At 43.6% G+C, this 22,495-nt stretch overlaps 1 protein-coding gene across 2 annotated transcripts in view; it reads right to left on the reverse strand.

The window, feature by feature from the left end:
- The window catches only part of tmem269 (transmembrane protein 269), a 32,001-nt gene extending 25,838 nt beyond the window's left edge, over positions 1-6,163 (reverse strand). For both annotated transcript variants that reach the window (XM_046344358.1, XM_046344357.1), the window contains exon 1: positions 5,951-6,163. The gene's annotated coding sequence lies outside the window, so the exon portion shown is untranslated. The remainder of the gene's footprint in view (positions 1-5,950) is intronic.
- Between the last annotated feature and the right edge of the window lie 16,332 nt (positions 6,164-22,495).

The following is a 22,495-nucleotide window of genomic DNA, read 5'->3' on the forward strand; positions in this document are numbered from 1 at the left end:
CCCCAATTCACGTCCAGAGTGTGGAGGGCGTTTATGGAGAGACTGGGGGTCTCGGTTAGCTTAACCTCAGGTTTTCACCCCAAGAGTAATGGGCAGGTGGAGCGTGTTAACCAGGATGTGGGCAGGTTTCTGCGGTCCTATTGCCGGGACCGGCCTGGTGAGTGGGCAAGATATGTTCCATGGGCCGAACTAGCCCAGAACTCCTTACGCCACTCCTCTACTAACTTGTCTCCTTTTGAGTGTGTGTTAGGTTACCAGCCGGTCCTGGCTCCATGGCATCAGAGTCAGACCGAGGCTCCTGCGGTGGCGGAATGGGTACAGCGCTCCAAGGACACCTGGAAAGCCGTTCAGGACTCATTACGGTTAGCGGGAGAACGGCAGAAGAGGAGCGCTGACCAGCACCGCAGTGAGACCCCCGTGTTTGCACCGGGGGACAGGGTCTGGCTCTCGACCCGAAACCCCTCCGCCTGCCCTTTCGGAAGCTGGGGCCGCAGTGTGTGGGGCCGTTCAAAGTCCTGAGGAGAATAAACGAGGTGTGTTATAGGTTACAACTTCCTAGGTATTACCGTATTAACCCCTCGTTTCATGTGTCTCTCCTCAGGCCGGTGGTGGCTGGTCCCCTGCAAGAAGGTGAGGTGTCTGAGGTCCCTCCGCCCCCTCTGGACATCGATGGGCCCCCGGCGTATACAGTTCGAGGCATTCTGGATTCTAGACGCCGGGTGGGGGGGCCTACAGTACCTCGTGGACTGGGAGGGGTACGGCCCGGAGGAGAGATGCTGGGTTCCGGTGAGGGACATTTTGGACCCTTCTCTCCTGATAGAATTCCACCGCCTCCACCCGGATCGCCCAGCACCCCGTCCACGGGTCGTCCTCGAGGACGGTGGCGGCGCGCTGCGGGAGCCGCACGTCGGGGGGGTACAGTCACGACTTCCGCCGAGGTTGACTCTCCTGCCCGTTCAGGCGGTGCTCGGCGGTCGTCGTCACCATCCTACTAGCCACTACCGACCCCTTTTCGTGTATCTGTTGGTTTTGTCTGATTGTTTTCACCTGTGTGTCATTTAGTTAATTAGTGTCTGTATATAATGTAGGTTGTCCCGCCCTTGTTTTGTGCGGGATTGTTTATTTTGTCATTCGTTTCATCTGTCGGTGTTTTTGTGTTTATTATTCTCCGGTTAGTCTGTTATCCTGTTTTGGATAATTTCACCCTGTTTGTATTTGGGTTGACCGTGTTTATTTTGTTCACCGGAGAATAAACTTATTATCGCCATTTGCTCTCTGCGCCTGATTCCACCCACCTTGATTAGACGTGACAGTCACGCTGCTTTGTATGTTTCTATTTTTAGTTTGGTCATGGTGTGATATGGGTGGGTATTCTATGTTGTAGGTCTAAGTTATTGTTTTTCTATGTGTTTGTCCTGGTATGGTTCTCAATCAGAGGCAGCTGTCTATCATTGTCTCTGATTGAGAGCCATACTTACGTAGCCTGTTTTCCCATTTTGAGTTGTGGGTGATTCTTTTCTGTTTAGTGTTTTTGTTGCACCTTGCAGAACTGTTCGTTTGTCAGTTTGTTTTTTATGTTCCAGTAGTCATCTTTATTAAAATCATTATGAATACGTACCACGCTGCACTTGGGTCCTCTTCCCCTTCTCCCGACGACAATCATTACAGATAGACTGTTGTTTCTCTTTGCTTTGAGCTGTTCTTGCCACAATGTGGACTTGTTTTTTTTACCAAATAGGGATATCTTTTGTATAACAACACTACCTTGTCACAACACAACTGATTGGCTCAAATGCATGAAGAAGGAAAGAAATTCCACAAATTAAGAAGGCACACCTGTTAATTGAAATGAATTCCATGTGACTACTTCATGAATCTGGTTGAGAGAATGACAATATTGTGCAATGCTGTTATCAAGGCAAAGGGTGGCTACTTTGAAGAATCTAATTTTTTTTTAAAAAATTTAACACTTTTTTTGGTGTTATTTCATAGTTTTGATGTCGTCACCATTATTCTACAATGTAGAATATAGTAAAAAGAAAAGAAAATCCCTTGAATTAGTAGGTGTAGGGCCTGTAGGACCTGCCTTGTTGACACTGCTGTCAAGAAGGTACAGCAGCGCCTTATCATGGACATACTTCTCCTCAGCTTAGCTACTGTTGTATCAATATGTTTTGACCATGACAGTACAATCTAGGGTTACTCCAAGCATTTTTAGTCATCTCAACTTGCTCAATTTCCACATTATTAATTACAAGATTTATTCGAGGTTTAGGGTTTAGTGAATGATTTGTCCCAAATACGATGCTTTAGAAATATTTAGGACTAACTTATTCCTTGCCAGCCACTCTGTCACTAACTGGAACTATTTGTTAAGTGTTGCAGACATTTCAGTCTCTGTAGTAGCTGTTGAGTCATCCGCATACATAGACACTCTGGCTTTCCTCAAAGCCAGTGGCAATTCATTAGTAAAGATTGAAAAAAGTAATGGGCCTAGACAGCTGCCTTGGAGAATTCCTGATTCTTCCTGGATTATGTTGGAGAGGCTTCCATTAAACAACACCCTCTGTGTTCTGTTAGACAGGTAACTCATTATCCCAATATAGCAGGGTGTGTAAAGCCATAACACATAGGGATGGACGATATCGGAATCGGACGATATTAGCCAAAAATGCCAACATCGGCCCGATGTCTAGTTTAACCCTGATATGCAAAACCGATGTCAAAGCTGACGTGCATACCTATATAACGTAAGTCGATGACGTAATGAAAAAGACAGCGCTACACAGACAAAAGCAGAAAAATGCTAAGCGTACACTTCCAACAACTAAACAAGTTCAAGTCAAGCAGTCATTTGAAAGAGTAAGACATTTTCAGCGAGACAAGTCAAAGGTGAAATCCATTAACGCCAAGATAATGGAATTCATTACCCTTGACAATCAATCATGCTCTGTCGTGGATTATGTTGGCTTTCGCCGACTGGTCGAGCCCTGGTACACACTATTTTTCCAATTTTGCCCTACGGAGTTACACAGTATTGTTGAAACTCACATCCATGAGCTTGACTACTGACATTTGGTCCAGCGATGTCAGCCCCATGAGCATTATGAGTCTGACAGCACAGTGGGTCGACAAAACTTTGACACATACCGTGGGGTTAAAACTTGAGGCTGTGAACAAGCGATTCGGTGGCATTCTCTCTGAGCCTCTTTACCATGCTCGATGCTAGGTACAAGGACCGCTACTTCGATGCAGACAAACAGGGTTAACGTGAAATGTTTCATACACAGCTGGACAAGATGGAGACGGACACAATGACAGTGCGCACCGAGGCCATGGACAGATAGCGCTGAAACTTCACTGCTTGACATGCATGATGAAATCCTGGTTTGGAATGAAATGATTGAACAGCACGGCAAGTAAGTGAAATAAATAGGTTTTGATTATGTTTTACTGGTAACGGGGACATACGTAAATGCCAACAAAATAACGTTTTGGCTAGTGTGGTGTGTGTAACCTTTAAGTAGTCAGTTAAGAACAAATTCTTATTTACAATGACGCCTATTCCGGACGATGCTGGGCCAATTGTGTGCTGCCCTATGGGACTCCCAATCACAGCCGGATGTGATACAGCCTGGATTCGAACCAGGGACTGTAATGATGCCACTTGCACTGAGATGCAGTGCCTTTGACCGCTTTGTCCGTGTGTGTTAACTATTTAACTGTATTAGAATGCTTAAAAGGCTGCGCATGTTTGTTTTGCGGTATCATTTTTTTGGGCCAAGGAAAATGTCAAAAGCCGCACTGAAGTCTAACAAAACAGCCCCCACAATCTTTTTATAAACAATTTCTCTCAGCCAATCATCAGTCATTCGTGTAAGTGGTGGCAGGTAGCCTAGTGGTTAGAGCGTTGGACTAGTAACCAAACGTTCACAAAATCGAATCCCTGAGCTGACAAGGTAAAAATCTGTCATTCTGCCGCTGAACAAGGCAGTTAACCCACTGTTCCTAGGCCGTCATTGAAAATAAGAATTGCCTAGTTAAATAAAAGGTTAAAAAAAATGTGCTGTGCTTGTTAATGTCCGATATAGGCATGCTGAAAGTTTGTCAATTTCTTAAAATAGCATTGTACCTGGTCAAACACAATATTTCCCAAAAGTTTACTGAGGGTTGGTAACAGGCTGTTTGGTCGGCTATTTGAGCCAGTAAAGGGGGCTTTACTATTCTTAGGTAGCAGAATTACCATTGCTTCCTTCCAAGCCCGAGGGCACACACTTTCCAGTAGGCTAAAATTTAAGATATGGCAAATAGGAGTGGCTGAAGTCTTCAACCAATGACCCGCAAGAGGGTGTGTCCCATAGTGAGATAAACCAGTCGACTAAGAGAACACTTTGCTGCATTTTGATTTGACTTTATATTCATTTGTATTATCTGTCCTAATGTATAGTCAACTTCATGACATATTACATTACAATAACTACTATAACAATGGTGCACACAATTGTGCTATATTCAGAGCTCCAGGTTTGAGGTCTGTATTTGTCCACTATGGTAGGCCACAAGACAATTTCGCTACTTGTTCAATCCCCTGCAGTTGATAATTGACAGCCATCTAATTATTATTGTAGGGACTCTGATCTAGGCATAAATAAACACTGTAGGCCTATGCCTAAAGAAACTCAATCAACCACCAATCTCTCGAATAATTATATATCAAATGAATCTGTAGGAAACATAATTGTGTGCTGCCCTATGGGACTCCGGAAACACCGATCACTGCACCTGTACATCGTCCATCTGTAAATAGCTCATCCAACTACCTCATCGCCATACTTGGGGTAGCTGGGTAGCCTAGTGGTTAGAGTGTTGGACTAGTAACCGAAAGGTTGCAAGTTCATATCCCTGAAATGACAAGGTACAAATCTGTCGTTCTGCCCCTGAACAGGCAGTTAACCCACTGTTCCTAGGCCGTCATTGAATATAAGAATTTGTTCTTAACTGCCTTGCCTAGTTAAATAAAGGTAAAATACTGTTATTTATTTTGCTCCTTTGCACCCCAGTATCTCTACTTTCACATTCATCTTCTGCACATATATCACTCCAGTGTTTAATTGCTATGTTGTAATTATTTCTCCACTATGGCCTATTTATTGACTTACCTCCCTTAACCTACCACATTTGCACACACTGTATATAGACTTTTTCTATTGTATTATTGCCTGTATGTTTGTTTATTCCATGTGTAACTCTTTGTTGTTGTTTGTGTCGCACTGCTTTGCTTTATCTTGGCCAGGTTGCAGTTGTAAATGTGAACTTGTTCTCAACTAGCCAATCTGGTTAAATAAAGGTGAAATAAAAAATGTACCAAGCCATAGCAGCCTCATCTATTATAGTCAAAAACGCTCCAAAATAAGACTATCAATTTCATTTTCAAAGGAAAATCTATTTCAAAAGCAATATGTATTGTACATTTTCAAAATATGAACTACTGCAAGTTCCTAAACACAGTCAAAGTAGTAGAGTATCTAGTTACAACAGATAACAAGTCGACAGTGGGCTCGGCAGTAGCCCATAGGTTGATCCGGTGGGTGTGCGCACACTACGCAGTTTCTTCAGCACCAGAGCCACGCGCATCTTCATACATTCCTCGCTGGTTTACTACGTTCTATAGTCTATAGAGTGGGTAAAGTTGGGCGCTAAATGCATAATTCTCACTTTAGATAATATTATTTTTAAATCTGAAATGATTTTCAAAATATAAAAACAAAATGGTTGCTGCAATTTTATTTTATACAAAGTGCGTCACACATTGAGAACAAAGTCGTCGATCCATAGCCTCTGTAAATAAAATTGACTGAAATGCTCATAAAAATTGCATATGGGAGACAAAAGTCGGTTTTATGCACACTATGTAAGCTGATATGCGGTTAGTTTAAACAGTTGTACTTACCTGGAATGACCTAAAGATGCTGCTGAAATAGTGCAAATGATTGCACGTCTTGAATGGAACTAAATAATCGTATTAAATAAATCTCTCTTCTATAATAGTTACTTCTTCATGTGTACAAAGTGACTGCTTATCACATTCCAATAATGATTCTCCTGTCCAAAGTATCTCACTTCACGTCTGAGCGCGCCTGCTTTTAAAGCCCCACAGACGAATCCGCTAGAATATTCCACCGGATGTGACGCACAAACGGTCCATTCTTGTTCTGGTCATTGTAATGAACAAATTTACGCTACAAAACCAGAAGTATGTGGACACCTGCTCGTCGAACTTCTCGTTCCAAAATCAAGGGCATTAATATAGGGTTGGTCCCCCTTTGTTGCTGTCACAGCCTTGACTCTTATGGGAAGACTTTCCACTAGATGTTGGAAAATTGCTGTGGGGACTTGCTTCCATTCAGCCACAAAAAGCATTAGTGAGGTCGGGTACTAATGTTGGGCGATTAGGCCTGGCTCGCAGTCGGCATTCCAATTCATCCCAAAGGTGTTCGATGGAGTTGAGGTCAGGGCTCTGTGCAGGCCAGCCAAGTTCTATACCGATCTCGGCAAACCATTTCTGTATGGCCCTCGCTTTGTGCACGGGGGCATTGTCATGCTGAAACAGGAAAGGGCTTTCCCCAAACTATTGCCACAAAGTTGGAATCACAATTGTTTAGAATGTCATTGTATGCTGTAGCTTTAAGATTTCCCTTAACTGGAACTAAGGGGCCTAACCCGAACCATGAAAAACAGCCGCAGATCATTATTCCTCCTCCACCAAACTTTACGGTTGGCACAATGCATTGGGGCAGGTAGTGTTCTCCTGGAATCCACCAAACCCAGATTCGTCCGTCGGACTGCAAGATAGTGAAGCATGATTCATCACTTCAGAGAATGCGTTTCCACTGCCCCAGAGTCCAATGACAGTGAGCTTTACACCATTCCAGCGACGTTTGGCATTGTGCATGGTGATCTTAGGCTTGTGTGCAGTTGTTCAGTCATGGAAACCCATTTCTGATTAACAGTTTTTGTGCTGATGTTGCTTCCAGAGGTAGTTTGGAACTCGGTAGTGAGTGTTGCAGGACAGAAGATTTTTACGTGCTACACGCTTCAGCACTCAGCGGTGCCATTCTGTGAGCTTGTGTGGCCTACCACTTTGTGGCTGAGCCATTGTTGCTCCTAGAGTTTCCACTTCACAGTTGACCGTGGCAGCTCTAGCATGGCAGAAAGTTGACGAAATTAGTTGTTGGAAAAGTGGCATCCTATGACGGTGCCACGTTGAATGTCATTGACCTCTTCCGTAACGCAATTCTACTGTCAATGTTTGTGTATGGAAATCGCATGGCGGTATGCTCGATTTCATACACCTGTCAACAACGGTTGGGCTGAAAAAGACAAATCCACTCATTTGTAGGGGTGTCTACATACTTTTGTATATATAGTGTACATTATGGGAATATTATAATTATATCCATGTTTTGAGGCTATACTGTGTTTGTTTACATTTACAATGTTTACAAATATTGAAGTAAAACAAGCTTATATTTTCCAGTCCTGGTGGGATCTGACAGAACCAAGCTCACAAAGCATTTATAAATTATAGTCTTCAAGAATCAATGGGTATACATAATTTATTTAAGTCCAAAAATTGCATATTCCCCTTTAAGACGGTTAAGTTATTTTCTTAATTTGTCAACGTATGTTCCTCTGATATTTACTGAAAACAAAGCAAAACGCAAGTCTGAATGTTGTGAGAGGAAAGCTCTACTTAGAAACTCTCACTCTAATTCTCATTCATGCAAAGTGACATGATCACAAAATAATTTATTAGCAGGAAGGTCAATCAATACCCAATGATTTGCCACTCTATTAATCAATAAATCACTCACAGTATTTTAGATGCACAGTTGCAAAGAGAATAGCTTGACAATCCACCGTCAAATGTATTTTTATTTAGCTTGCTGTTCACTTTTTCATTCAGGTTATTAGGATACAGTAGTATGTTTTCTGACTAGGGGCTCAAGTCATTCCTCAGATTAGTTCATTAACGTTTTCTGAACTTGGAAAGATAAACATGAAATGACCAACATTAAGTAATGCAAAATAAAGTTTACTCTAAAGATTAAAGGGTCACATTTTCAAACCATGACTTACAGTGGCAGGAGACTACCAGTATATTAGTCCTAACGGTTGTAGGGTATGTGACACTGCCTTCATTCTGTGATTGTTTTAGTACCCCACAGGAGAAAATAAACACATTCCACACATACACTCATTGAATTGTCATACTAAATCTGAGATTCCTAAAGAATTCAGTCCCCATGAGTCTAGCCATCCAAATTTGGACTACATTGTGTGTAGACGTTGAATTTTTGGTAACTGTCTGTGCCTCTTTGTGCATCTGTGATCAGTCTTTTTTTTACACACTATGGCTTACTGTAATTGTAGTTCACCTGTAGGCTACACTGTACATGAAAGGAAACATGATACTACATATTTTCTAATGTTAACGTGAAGAAATGTACGTTTAGATATCAAATCAACATCAGGGTTGGGGTCAATTCCATTTTAATTCAATCCAATTCAGGAAGTACACTGAAGTTCAAATTCTCTCCAATGTTTTTTCAATAAGGAACATTTGAAATAGGAATTGGAATTTGGTTAACTTTCTAAATTGCCTGGAATTGAAATTGAGTTGACCACAACCCTGTTCCACATAGACTAAAGCATTTGATTTTACAGGTCAGAAGTAAGGCAGACGAAGGATTGCTTTTACATGCTATATTCTATAGCAGCCATTAGGAATTACAGCTCCTTCATATATAAAGTAACTCAGACCAAAAGCACATTTGTCCCATTCGGCGCAGAACTCAGATTCTTTTTGCTTTCATGTGGATTGGTTCTCATTGGTTGTCCACTGAGCAGAATGCCTGAGGGCAAGTGAAACAGACTTTGTCGTCCTGACAGAGTCTACCATCTTGCTCTGCATTCACACAGGCAAATCATTTAGTAGCTATGGGCATTTGTTAACTCCTGATGTTCTATACATACAGCTTTGGAAGTGTAAGCTCATTTAATATGTAAAACGCAGGTTGGAATTGTGAAGGATATTGACCCTTTAATATCGTCAATACCTAGTTTGTTATTGTTTGTTATTGGATATCAGTGATGCATCATAGAAATCACTAAGTCATCTGTGAGCAGGTACAGTATGAACAGCTTGGAGGGTTAGGGTTTAACCAGAATGTGGACATGAAGCTCGGGTTAGGGTTGAGGCTAGGGTTAGGGTTTAACCAGAATGTGGACATGAAGCTCGGGTTAGGGTTGAGGCTAGGGTTAGGGTTTAACCAGAATGTGGACATGAAGCTCGGGTTAGGGTTGAGGCTAGGGTTAGGGTTTAACCAGAATGTGGACATGAAGCTCGGGTTAGGGTTGAGGCTAGGGTTAGGGTTTAACCAGAATGTGGACATGAAGCTCGGGTTAGGGTTGAGGCTAGGGTTAGGGTTTAACCAGAATGTGGACATGAAGCTCGGGTTAGGGTTGAGGCTAGGGTTAGGGTTTAACCAGAATGTGGACATGAAGCTCGGGTTAGGGTTGAGGCTAGGGTTAGGGTTTAACCAGAATGTGGACATGAAGCTCGGGTTAGGGTTGAGGCTAGGGTTAGGGTTTAACCAGAATGTGGACATGAAGCTCGGGTTAGGGTTGAGGCTAGGGTTAGGGTTTAACCAGAATGTGGACATGAAGCTAGGGTTAGGGTTGAACCAGGATGTGGACATGAAGCTCGGGTTAGGGTTGAGCCAGGATGTGGACATGAAGCTCGGGTTAGGGTTGAGCCAGGATGTGGACATGAAGCTAGGCTTAGGGTTGAACCAGGATGTGGACATGAAGCTCGGGTTAGGGTTGAGCCAGGATGTGGACATGAAGCTCGGGTTAGGGTTGAGCCAGGATGTGGACATGAAGCTAGAGTTAGGGATTAACCAGGATGTGGACATGAAGCTCGGGTTAGGGATTAACCAGGATGTGGACATGAAGCTAGAGTTAGGGATTAACCAGGATGTGGACATGAAACTAGAGTTAGGGATTAACCAGGATGTGGACATGAAGCTAGAGTTAGGGATTAACCAGGATGTGGACATGAAGCTAGAGTTAGGGATTAACCAGGATGTGGACATGAAGCTAGAGTTAGGGATTAACCAGGATGTGGACATGAAGCTAGAGTTAGGGATTAACCAGGATGTGGACATGAAGCTCGGGTTAGGGATTAACCAGGATGTGGACATGAAGCTCGGGTTAGGGTTGAGCCAGGATGTGGACATGAAGCTCGGGTTAGGGTTGAGCCAGGATGTGGACATGAAGCTCGGGTTAGGGTTGAGCCAGGATGTGGACATGAAGCTCGGGTTAGGGTTGAGCCAGGATGTGGACATGAAGCTAGAGTTAGGGATTAACCAGGATGTGGACATGAAGCTCGGGTTAGGGATTAACCAGGATGTGGACATGAAGCTAGAGTTAGGGATTAACCAGGATGTGGACATGAAACTAGAGTTAGGGATTAACCAGGATGTGGACATGAAGCTAGAGTTAGGGATTAACCAGGATGTGCACATGAAGCTAGAGTTAGGGATTAACCAGGATGTGGACATGAAGCTAGAGTTAGGGATTAACCAGGATGTGGACATGAAGCTAGAGTTAGGGATTAACCAGGATGTGGACATGAAGCTCGGGTTAGGGATTAACCAGGATGTGGACATGAAGCTAGAGTTAGGGATTAACCAGGATGTGGACATGAAGCTAGAGTTAGGGATTAACCAGGATGTGGACATGAAGCTAGAGTTAGGGATTAACCAGGATGTGGACATGAAGCTCGGGTTAGGGATTAACCAGGATGTGGACATGAAGCTCGGGTTAGGGATTAACCAGGATGTGGACATGAAGCTAGAGTTAGGGATTAACCAGGATGTGGACATGAGGCTCGGGTTAGGGATTAACCAGGATGTGGACATGAAGCTAGAGTTAGGGATTAACCAGGATGTGGACATGAAGCTAGAGTTAGGGATTAACCAGGATGTGGACATGAAGCTAGAGTTAGGGATTAACCAGGATGTGGACATGAAGCTAGAGTTAGGGATTAACCAGGATGTGGACATGAAGCTAGAGTTAGGGATTAACCAAGATGTGGACATGAAGCTCGGGTTAGGGATTAACCAGGATGTGGACATGAAGCTCGGGTTAGGGATTAACCAGGATGTGGACATGAAGCTAGAGTTAGGGTTTAACCAGGATGTGGACATGAAGCTCGGGTTAGGGATTAACCAGGATGTGGACATGAAGCTCGGGTTAGGGATTAACCAGGATGTGGACATGAAGCTAGAGTTAGGGATTAACCAGGATGTGGACATGAAGCTCGGGTTAGGGATTAACCAGGATGTGGACATGAAGCTAGAGTTAGGGATTAACCAGGATGTGGACATGAAGCTCGGGTTAGGGATTAACCAGGATGTGGACATGAAGCTAGAGTTAGGGATTAACCAGGATGTGGACATGAAGCTAGAGTTATGGATTAACCAGGATGTGGACATGAAGCTCGGGTTAGGGATTAACCAGGATGTGGACATGAAGCTAGAGTTAGGGATTAACCAGGATGTGGACATGAAGCTAGAGTTAGGGATTAACCAGGATGTGGACATGAAGCTAGGGTTAGGGTTGAGGTTAGAGGAACTGCTCATGAGAGGAAGGTGTCTCCAGTGTGCTGAGCAGATATCCCATAGTTGTTCTGGGCCTCGATGCTGATGGGGCTTCTACACACTTGACCAGGAAACATCTGCAGCAGCTGGGGTATGGAATCCAGGTCATCCTCATCTGATGGGTTATCACTACTCAGCCCCCGTGTCCCACACCCCTAAAAGACTAGAACATTAAACCTGTAATAAAACATGACATTTAAAAAGGGATTCTGCCATCAACAAAGGCTCTCGCACACAAACAACATGAGAGCAGCCTTGTGTTTTCAAAACAATGAAAACCCTCAAACATGAACTCGTGCTTGAGCTACAGACTCACAGTAATTCATTATAATGATTCAAGCTAAAATATAGTTTGTTTGTTTGTCTCCAAGCTTTAACATTGCCATGTACCATGGACATGTTGGAGAATGAGTATGTTTGCATCTTGGTTATCGAGGACACTCCTTGGGGTTAGTGTCTATTGTCTGACAACTATGATATAGGATACCCACCTTGACAAAACTCTACAGGGCATGTGAACCGAGCTCTGTAGTTCTAACAGCTTCCACTTCTCCACTTACACAAACAAACCCGTAGGTGGCATCATAAAACAACCATCAATTGTAGTCAAAGCCTCAAACTGCATTTGCACTTTAGATCAATGAATGCCATCCCAGAGATTGCAGTTCTTGTCCAGAGTAAAGTAAGAAAACACAGAAGAGATAGAAAGAAATGATAGAAAGTAGAGAAAGAAGGAGTAATCATGGTGAGGAGCACACTCAGGACCTCGTAGTCTCTGTTCCCTGGGGATCGTCATGGTCGAACCAGTGGGTCCTGCACTCTGTCCAAACCAACCAACCACATCAATAACAGTCAGTCAACCTGGCTGTCAGCGTACAGCATCTGGACTCAATGTCTGGCTCAACATATGTCATATTCCATGAAATATAAAAAGTAAATTCCCTTATTACATTATTCATTCTACTATATACAGTATTATATAAAGTATTATATCGCAATAGTATGCTATCAATATTTTTAGTTTAATAACCAACGTAATAAGATAATCTATCACCATCTATGGTACAGCTATACCACACTTAGGGCTCAGCATTGATGCCTACCTGAACAGAATGTTCCTGAGCAGGTCCACATGAGTTTGTAATCATCACACGGTCTCTCTCCGCTGCTGCTCTGAGTTCAGGCAAACAAGGCACTCTGAATTACTGTACCTGCAAAGGAAACCCTGGGAATATCAGACGTGAGTGACATCCTAGGTTGGGATCAATTCCATTTCAATTCAGGAAATAAACCGAAACTGCAATTCTTAATGAGGAACATTTCTTTAAACTTCCCGAATTAAGTGTGAGTTTAAATGGAATTGACCCCAACCTACACTCTTAGTAAAAAGGGTTCCAAAAGGGTTCTTTGGCTGTCCCCATAGGACAACTCTTTCTGGATTCCATGTAGAATCCAAAAAGGGTTCTTAAAAAGGTTCTCCTATGGGGACAGATGAAAAACCCTTTTAGGTTCTAGGTAGCACCTATTTTTCTATGAGTGTAGGATGTCCCTGACGTCTGATATTCCCAGGGTTTCTTTTGCAGGTACAGTTACGACAAGACAGTTATGATTAGGTACAGTTATGACAAGACAGTTATGATTAGGTACAGTTACGACAAGACAGTTATGATCGGGTACAGTTATGACAAAACAATTATGATTAGGTACAGTTATGACAAAACAATTATGATTAGGTACAGTTATGACAAGACAGTTATGATTAGGTACAGTTATGACAAGACAATTATGATTAGGTACAGTTATGACAAGACAGTTATGATTAGGTACAGTTATGACAAAACAATTATGATTAGGTACAGTTATGACAAGACAGTTATGATTAGGTACAGTTATGACAAAACAATTATGATTAGGTACAGTTATGACAAGACAGTTATGATTAGGTACAGTTATGACAAGACAATTATGATTAGGTACAGTTATGACAAGACAGGTATGATTAGGTACAGTTATGACAAGACAGTTATGATTAGGTACAGTTATGACAAGACAGTTATGATTAGGTACAGTTATGACAAGACAATTATGATTTGGTACAGTTATGACAAGACAGTTATGATTAGGTACAGTTATGACAAAACAATTATGATTAGGTACAGTTATGACAAGACAGTTATGATTAGGTACAGTTACGACAAGACAGTTATGATCGGGTACAGTTATGACAAAACAATTATGATCAGGTACAGTTATGACAAAACAATTATGATTAGGTACAGTTATGACAAGACAGTTATGATCAGGTACAGTTACGTCAAGACAGTTATGATCGGGTACAGTTATGACAAAACAATTATGATTAGGTACAGTTATGACAAGACAGTTATGATTAGGTACAGTTATGACAAGACAGTTATGATTAGGTACAGTTACGACAAGACAGTTATGATCGGGTACAGTTATGACAAAACAATTATGATTAGGTACAGTTATGACAAGACAGTTATGATTAGGTACAGTTATGACAAGACAGTTATGATCAGGTACAGTTACGACAAGACAGTTATGATCGGGTACAGTTATGACAAAACAATTATGATTAGGTACAGTTATGACAAGACAGTTATGATTAGGTACAGTTATGACAAGACAATTATGATTAGGTACAGTTATGACAAGACAGTAATGATCAGGTCATTAATGTGGCCACTACCTGTGTAATGTGTTTTTAGTGTGCTGAGACTTGATCCCTATCCTGTGGTTCCTTCTCAGGTCACTGAAGAGCTATGAGCCCCCCTCCGAGGTCACTTTACCACCATTGAACCAAGCAGTCCTGCAGGCTGAGAGGACCAGGACAAAGAGACAGCTGAGCTGAGATACTGGAGAAACTATTAAAGGGTTAATATGCCGTTGAAACAATAACAAAGTAGGTGCCCCGCCTTTGTTTTGGTAAAACGCTGAGGGATGGGCTTGGAGAAATGTAAAACTCGTTTTTCAACCACTCCACACATTTATTGCCAATTAACAAACTATAGTTTTGGCAAGTCAGTTAGGACATCTACTTTGTGCATGACACAAGTTAATTTTCCAACAATTGTTTACAGACAGATTATTTCACTTATAATTCACTGGATCACAATTCCACGGGTTCAGAAGTTTACATACACTAAGTTGACTGTGCCTTTAAACAGCTTGGAAAATTCCAGAAAATGTCATGGCTTTAGAAGCCTCTGATAGGCTAATTGACATAATTTGAATCAATCATTACCATTCAGGAAGGAGACACGTTCTGTCTCCTAGAGATGAACGTACTTTGGTGTGAAAAGTGCAAATCATTCCCAGAACAACAGCAACGGACCTTGTGAAGATGCTGGAGGAAACAGGTACAAAATAATCTATATCCACAGTCAAACGAGTCCTATATCGATGTAACCTGAAAGCTCGCTCAGCAAGGAAGAAGCCACTTCTCCAAAACCACCATAAAAAAGCCAGACTAGAGATTGTAACTGCACATGGGGACAAATTTTGGAGAAATGTCCTCTGGTCTGATGAAACAAAAATATAACTGTTTGGCCATAATGACCATCGTTATGTTTGGAGGAAAAAGGGGGAGGCTTGCAAGCCGAAGAACACCATCCTAATCGTGAAACACGGGGTGGCAGCATCATCTTGTGGGGGTGCTTTGCTGCAGGAGGGACTGGTGCACTTCACAAAATAGATGGCATCATTAGGACGGAAAATTATATTGAAGCAACATCTCATCTTAAAGCTTGGTCGCAAATGGGTCTTCCAAATGAACAATGACCCCAAGCAAACGTCCAAATTTGTGGCAAAATGGCTTAAGGACAACCAAGTCAAGGTATTGGCATGGCCATCACAAAGCCCTGATCTCAAGCCTTTAGAAAATTTGTGGGCAGAACTGAAAAAGCCTGTGCGAGCAAGGAGGCCTACAAACCTGACTCAGTTACACCAGCTCTGTCAGGTGTAACTGTCAACTTATTGTGGGAAGCTTGTGGATGTTACGATCAACTAGGAGTGGTGGGTGGAATCAGGCGCAGAGAGCAGGGTTCAGTCTTTCTTTCAAACGTATTCCCCAGCGCAACAAAACAGTCACGCCAACACACAGGGCGTATATAAGTGTTTCCCTGCACACCAGGGAAACATGCGCGGCGCGTGTGGTAGAATAAATCAAGATGTCATCAATATAGACTACCACACCCTGCCCGTGCAAGTCCCTGAGAATCTCATCTACAAAGGATTGGAAGATGGCTGGAGCATTCTTCAACCCATACGGCATGACGAGGTACTCATAGTGGCCTGATGTGGTACTAAACGCTGTTTTCCACTCGTCTCCTCCCCGAATACGCACCAGATTATACGCGCTCCCGAGGTCCAGTTTTGTGAAGAACGCGCTCCGTGGAATGATTCCACCGCCGTAGCGATGAGAGGTAGCGGATAACTAAAACCCACTGTGATCGAATTCAGACCTCGATAATCAATGCACGGACGCAGACCTCCCTCCTTTTTCCTCACAAAAAAAGAAACTTGAGGAAACGGGTGACATGGAGGGCCGAATGTACCCCTGTCTCAGAGCTTCCGTGACATATGTTTCCATAGCCAGCGTCTCCTCCTGTGACAGCGGGTACACATGACTCCGGGGAAGTGCAGCGTTCTCCTGGAGGTTTATCACGCAATCCCACCGTCGATGGGGTGGTAATTTGGTCGCCCTCTTCTTACTAAAAGCGATAGCCAAATCGGCATATTCTGGGGGAATGCGCACGGTGGAAACCTGGTCTGAACTCTCCACCGTCGTGGCACCGATGGAAACTCCTATACACCTCTCTGAACACTCGTCTGACCACCCCTTAAGAGCCCCCTGTTTCCAGAAAATAAGGAGATTATGAACAGCCAGCCAGAGAACCCACAACACCACCGGAAACCCAGGTGAATCAATAAGGTAGAAACTGATCCTCTCCCTATGATTCCCCTGCATTACCATGTCCAGCGGAATCGTGGCCTCTCTGACCAGCCCTGACCCTAACGGTCGGCTATCTAAGGAGTGCACGGGGACAGGTGGGTCTATCTGCACTAACGGAATACCCAATTTACGGGCGAGTCCACGATCCATAAAACTCCTAGCTGCGCCTGAATCAACTAGCGCCTTATGCTGAAGAGAGGGGAAAAACGCAGGGGAAAAAAATAACAAAAACATGTGACCAACAGGGAGCTCTGGGTGAGTTTGGTGCTTACTCACCTGGGGTGGCCGAGGAGTGTTCCGCCGACCCTCTCGACTCCCAGAGGGACTCCTCCAACACCGGTCCGAAGTGTGTCCTCTCCGTCCACAATAGGAGCAGGAGGAGCCCCCTCTGATCCCCCTAGATGCAGCTCCTCCCAACTCCATCGGAGTGGGAGTGGGAGAGCTGGAAGGTGGAATTAACAGGACCCCTTCTAAACTCCCGCGGGCAGCTAGCAGGTTGTCCAATCGAATAGACATGTCTATTAGTTCATCCAGGGAGAGAGTTGTGTCCCTGCAAGCTAGCTCCCTACGGACATCCTCCCGGAGACTACACCGGTAATGGTCCATCAGGGCCCTGTCATTCCACCTAGCACCAGCAGCTAGGGTCCTAAACTCCAACGCGAAGTCCTGTGCGCTCCTCGTCTCCTGTCTGAGGTGAAACAGTCGCTCACCCGCCGCTTTACCCTCTGGTGCATGATCGAACACAGCTTGGAAACGGCGGGTGAACTCCAGGTAGTTGTCCCGAGCCGAGTCTGGACTGTTCCAGATCGCGTTAGCTCAGTCCAGGGCCTTGCCCGTTAAACAGGAGACGAGGAGGCTCACACTCTCCTCACCCGAGGGAGCCGGACGCACGGTAGCCAGGTAGAGCAAAAAGGTCGGTGACTTCGACCGCTGAACGCCGGCTGAACAAGGAGAGGAACCAACTTCGGTGGAAGTCGTGACTGGAATTGTGAAAACTGAGTTTAAATGTATTTGGCTAAGGTGTATGTAAATTTCCGACTTCAACTGTAATGGACTTCCTGTATGCACCATAATTAGCACCTCCCCTAACCTTGAGACACATCACCTGGGATGAGCCAATCATGTAGAATCAATCCAACAGGGAGTAGCAGGTTTCTGCCAACAGGATTATGTTCAGTAGGCACAAACAGATGAAAACAGACAGATATTTAATGAAACTAATGTCCAGGTACTATCTGAACATTTCTGTTGCAAACCGTTTTACTACAAACATGACCAAGTTGCACCTTCCTCACCAAATGTCCTCCTCCCCTCTTTGTAGGGTGCTCTCAGGAAATGCAGGTTTCTCCAGTAGGACTAATCACTCTCTTTCTCTGCATCCTGGTGTTCAGTGTGACTTTCCTGTTTTAATAACAGGCTACAACAGGGTATTTGCCTGAACGGGAACCACAACAACAGCACCACAACAGTGTAAGGGAGGCAACATGATCGTTGTCTTTTTCCGTAGTTTTCAGGTAAATGGCCCAGTAGCCTATGTTCCTGTTCCACCCCCCTGTCCTCACCCTGTCAGCCTATCAAAACCCTCCTTTATGTTTGGTAAACAGGTTTGGAAATGGACACACATCAGTATTAGAGCATGTTGTATTGTTTTACAATGTGAGGCGAGAGGATTTTAAACATAACACAGAGAGATAAGGAGATTATGATTTAGATGATAATGTATGCTACTCTTTCCTGGAATGTGATTGGTGAACTAGCTAAACAATGATTTTCACAAGTAGGAGGAGGAGTAGTGGAACAGTTGGTTGAGATTCAATGACTGTACATAATAACCCTACATGTACTGTTGGTCTCAGAGAATATAGGACATTTAGCGTTCCTAGAATAAACTTGGCAAACTTTGCATTTTGGTACACAGGATAGAGACAGATAGCTCCAATTTGGAATAGGAGAGATGCACATAGATCAAGTGATATGCCCCACCCTGAGGATGAGAGTGACTCATTAGTAACAGACACCTACCTGTACACATTAGGACAGACACCTACCTGTACACATTAGGACAGACACCTACCTGTACACATTAGGACAGACACCTACCTGTACACATTAGGACAGACACCTACCTGTACACATTAGGACAGACACCTACCTGTACACATTAGGACAGACACCTACCTGTACACATTAGGACAGACACCTACCTGTACACATTAGGACAGACACCTACCTGTACACATTAGGACAGACACCTACCTGTACACATTAGGACAGACACCTACCTGTACACATTAGGACAGACTCCTACCTGTACACATTAGGACAGACACCTACCTGTACACATTAGGACAGACTCCTACCTGTACACCTCTCTGGATGTTTATTTGTTAGTCCTCGGAAGGACTCCACACGTATTGGACTGCCACAGGAAGAACATCTCAGCTTTCTGCAGTTAACAATGGGCTTTGTTATTAAGACAGAGGGACCTTGGGGACGGGGTGCTGCTAAATGCCACTGTGTCTAACAAAGATTCTGCAGTCTAAAGTGACAAGGAAGAGTTTAAAATAACTGGTAACACAGGCACGTTGTTGTTATACATCATTCCCTATTGGCCGGCGGCCGTAGTGAGGGTTGGTTTTCTGACAGGAACTCACCAGCTGTCAAGATGATGTATCACCAGAAATCTGTAGCATGTAGACCTGATGTTTAGAACACAAAGTGGATAAATAATAACATATTTTGTGACAGTAATTGGATAGTCCATCTATAGATACTGTACTTAAAGATGCACTCCAGCAATTTTTTATCCTTGCCTTTTGAAAAACAATAGCCGAAGTAGAAATACAGTAATGTTCACACACTAAGGGTAAAAAAAATGTAAACTTCAACTCCAAACTCTGATGTCACTGGCCTCCCCACTTGCTTGTCATAAAAATGAGGTCACAGGTACACAACCCTCCTTAGTCTAGCTAAAACTCCCTCCGACTAGGGTCTATTTTTCCCCATTTCCTGTCTGACTGACGTGCCCAAAGTAAACTGCTTGTTACTCAGGCCCAGAAGCCAGGATATGCATATAATTGGTAGCATTGGATACAAAACACTTTGAAGTTTGTTTAACATTTGAAATGTTAAAATAATGTATGAGACTAAAACACAATTGAAATGGTAGCTGAAAATCCAAAGAAAAACCACCCAGAAAAATGTTCAATGGAAAGCTATGGGTCCTGTGCAATTCCAGTTCCCAGATTGCAATTCCTATGGCTTCCACTAGATGTCAAAAGTCTTCGTTCAAGGTTTCAGGCTTGTTTCTTCCCAAATGAGGAAGAATTTAGAGTTTTGGTACAGGGAGTCGGAGTTGGAAATCAGTCTGTGTGCGCGCGACAAAGAGGACGTGCATTTGCTAATTTTACTTTTCTATTGAACATACTTCTTTCCGTATGAAATAGTATAGTTTAATTACGTTTTAGGTTACCTGAGGATTAAATAGGAACGTAGTTTGACTGGTTTTAACAAAGTTCAGCTGTAGCTTTTTGGATTCCTTTCTCTGCATGTTGAACAAGTGGATTACTCAATGGTGCCAACTAAACTGACTTTTTGGGATATAAAGAAGGATTTTATCTAACAAACCGACCATGCATACTGTAGCTGGGACCCTTGGGATTGCAAATCGAAGGAAGATTTTCAAAAAGTAATTGAATATTTAATTGCCATTTGTGATTTTACGAAGCCTGTTCTGGTTGAAAAATATTTTGATGTGGGGCGCCGTCCTCAAATAATTGCATGGCATGCTTTCGCTGTAAAGCCTATTGTAGATCAGACAATGCGGTTGGATTAACAAAAATGTAAGCTTTTAACCGATATAAGACACTTGTATGTACCTAGATGTTTAATACCCACCATTTTGATGATTATTTATTTAAATTGCGCTCCCTCTATTTTCACCGGAAATTGTCGACAGGTGTCCCGCTGACTGGACGCCTAGCCCCATGAATGTATTCTTGTTGGGCTTGGTGTGAAGATTTACGATGTCATAAAATAGATGCAAAAGATATGCTGTTACCGATAAGTTTCCTTTCAATCTTATGACTCACCATTAGTGAAAGACACAGAAGATCAACACCAGTGATTCTGTAGTATACCTAAATAGAATTTAACATTTTGGGATTTTACACTTGAATGTGAATATTTAGGAAAATAAAGAAAAAAGAACAAGCAATGTTCCAGGTGTATTGACGTTATGCGTAAACAATATTTGACCCTTGATCTTCACCTGAACCTTGATCCCCAGTCAACCACAATGAATAGAAATTCCCAATGGCATAATCCTTTTTTACATAAACACAGTAATTGTGACATGAACCATGAAAGTGAACTCTCACCACAACCAAAGTATCACATTCACTTTTGACCCTAGGGTTAGAAATCTCCCTACATAATGTGACAAAGTTACTCGTCCTCACACTTGAATGTGGCATTGATTTGTAACTTCTGTCATGACGTGGCCCTTTCTGGGTGTAGATCGTGGCTTCCTCCTCTCTCTCACTCTCTCTCCTAAACCCAGGTTTTATTGTCTCAGGTTGTAAATTCCTAGCAGAAACTCTCTCCCCCTGGTCATGCAGAGAGAGCACAGAGAGAGAACAAGGGACTCCTGTCATGTTTGTCATTTATTATCATGTCTTGTCCCTGTGCTCCCCATGCTATTCGTTTCCCTCTGCTGGTCTTATTTGGTTCTTTCCCTCCTATCCCTCTCTCTCCCCCTCCCTCTCTCACTCTCTCGCTCTCTCTTCTCTCTGTCGTTCCGTTCCTGCTCCCAGCTGTTCCTATTCCCCTAATCATCATTTAGTCTTCCCACACCTGTTCCCGATCCTTTCCCCTGATTAGATTCCCTATTTATTCCTTTGTAATCCGTTCCTGTTCCGTCGGTTCCTTGCATTGTATTCACGATGCTGTGATTGCGTTTCGCCCTGTCCTGTCGTGTTTTTGCCGTGATTGTGTATCACCCTGTCCTGTCGTGTTTTGTGCCTTCTTCAGACGCTGCGTGTGAGCAGGTGTCTCAGTTGACTACGGCCTGCGCCTACCCGGCGACCTGCAGTCTGTGGCCGCTTCTCCAGTTGTTTTCCCTCTACTAATCTAGAGGATTTCAGTTATTCGGTTTTGAACATTAATAAACTCTGTTTCTGTTAAGTCGCGTTTGGGTCCTCCTTCACCTGCATGACAGAAGGAACCGACCAAAGAATGGACCCAGCGACTTCAGACGCTGTTTACACTGCCGTCAAGATCCAAGGAGCCATGCTCGGCAGACACGAGCAGGAATTGTCTGCTGCTCGCCATGCCGTGGAGAACCTGGCCGCTCAGGTTTCCGACCTCTCTGGACAGTTCCAGAGTCTACGTCTCGTGCCACCTGTTACTCCCTGGCCTGCCGAGCCTCCAGAACCCAGGGTTAATAACCCACCTTGCTACTCCGGGCAGCCCACTGAATGCCGCTCCTTTCTCACGCAGTGTGAGATTGTGTTCTCTCTCCAACCCCACACATACTCTAGAGAGAGAGCTCGGGTTGCTTACGTCATTTCACTCCTTACTGGCCGGGCTCGAGAATGGGGCACAGCTATCTGGGAGGCAAGGGCTGATTGCTCTAACAGATTCCAGAACTTTAAAGAGGAGATGATTCGGGTTTTTGACCGTTCAGTTTTTGGTGAGGAGGCTTCTAGGGCCCTGGCTTCCTTATGCCAAGGTGAACGGTCCATAACGGATTATTCCATTGAGTTTCGCACTCTTGCTGCCTCTAGTGAGT

Source organism: Oncorhynchus gorbuscha, linkage group LG03 (assembly GCF_021184085.1).
Source record: "Oncorhynchus gorbuscha isolate QuinsamMale2020 ecotype Even-year linkage group LG03, OgorEven_v1.0, whole genome shotgun sequence".
NCBI classification, from domain to species: Eukaryota; Metazoa; Chordata; class Actinopteri; order Salmoniformes; family Salmonidae; genus Oncorhynchus; species Oncorhynchus gorbuscha.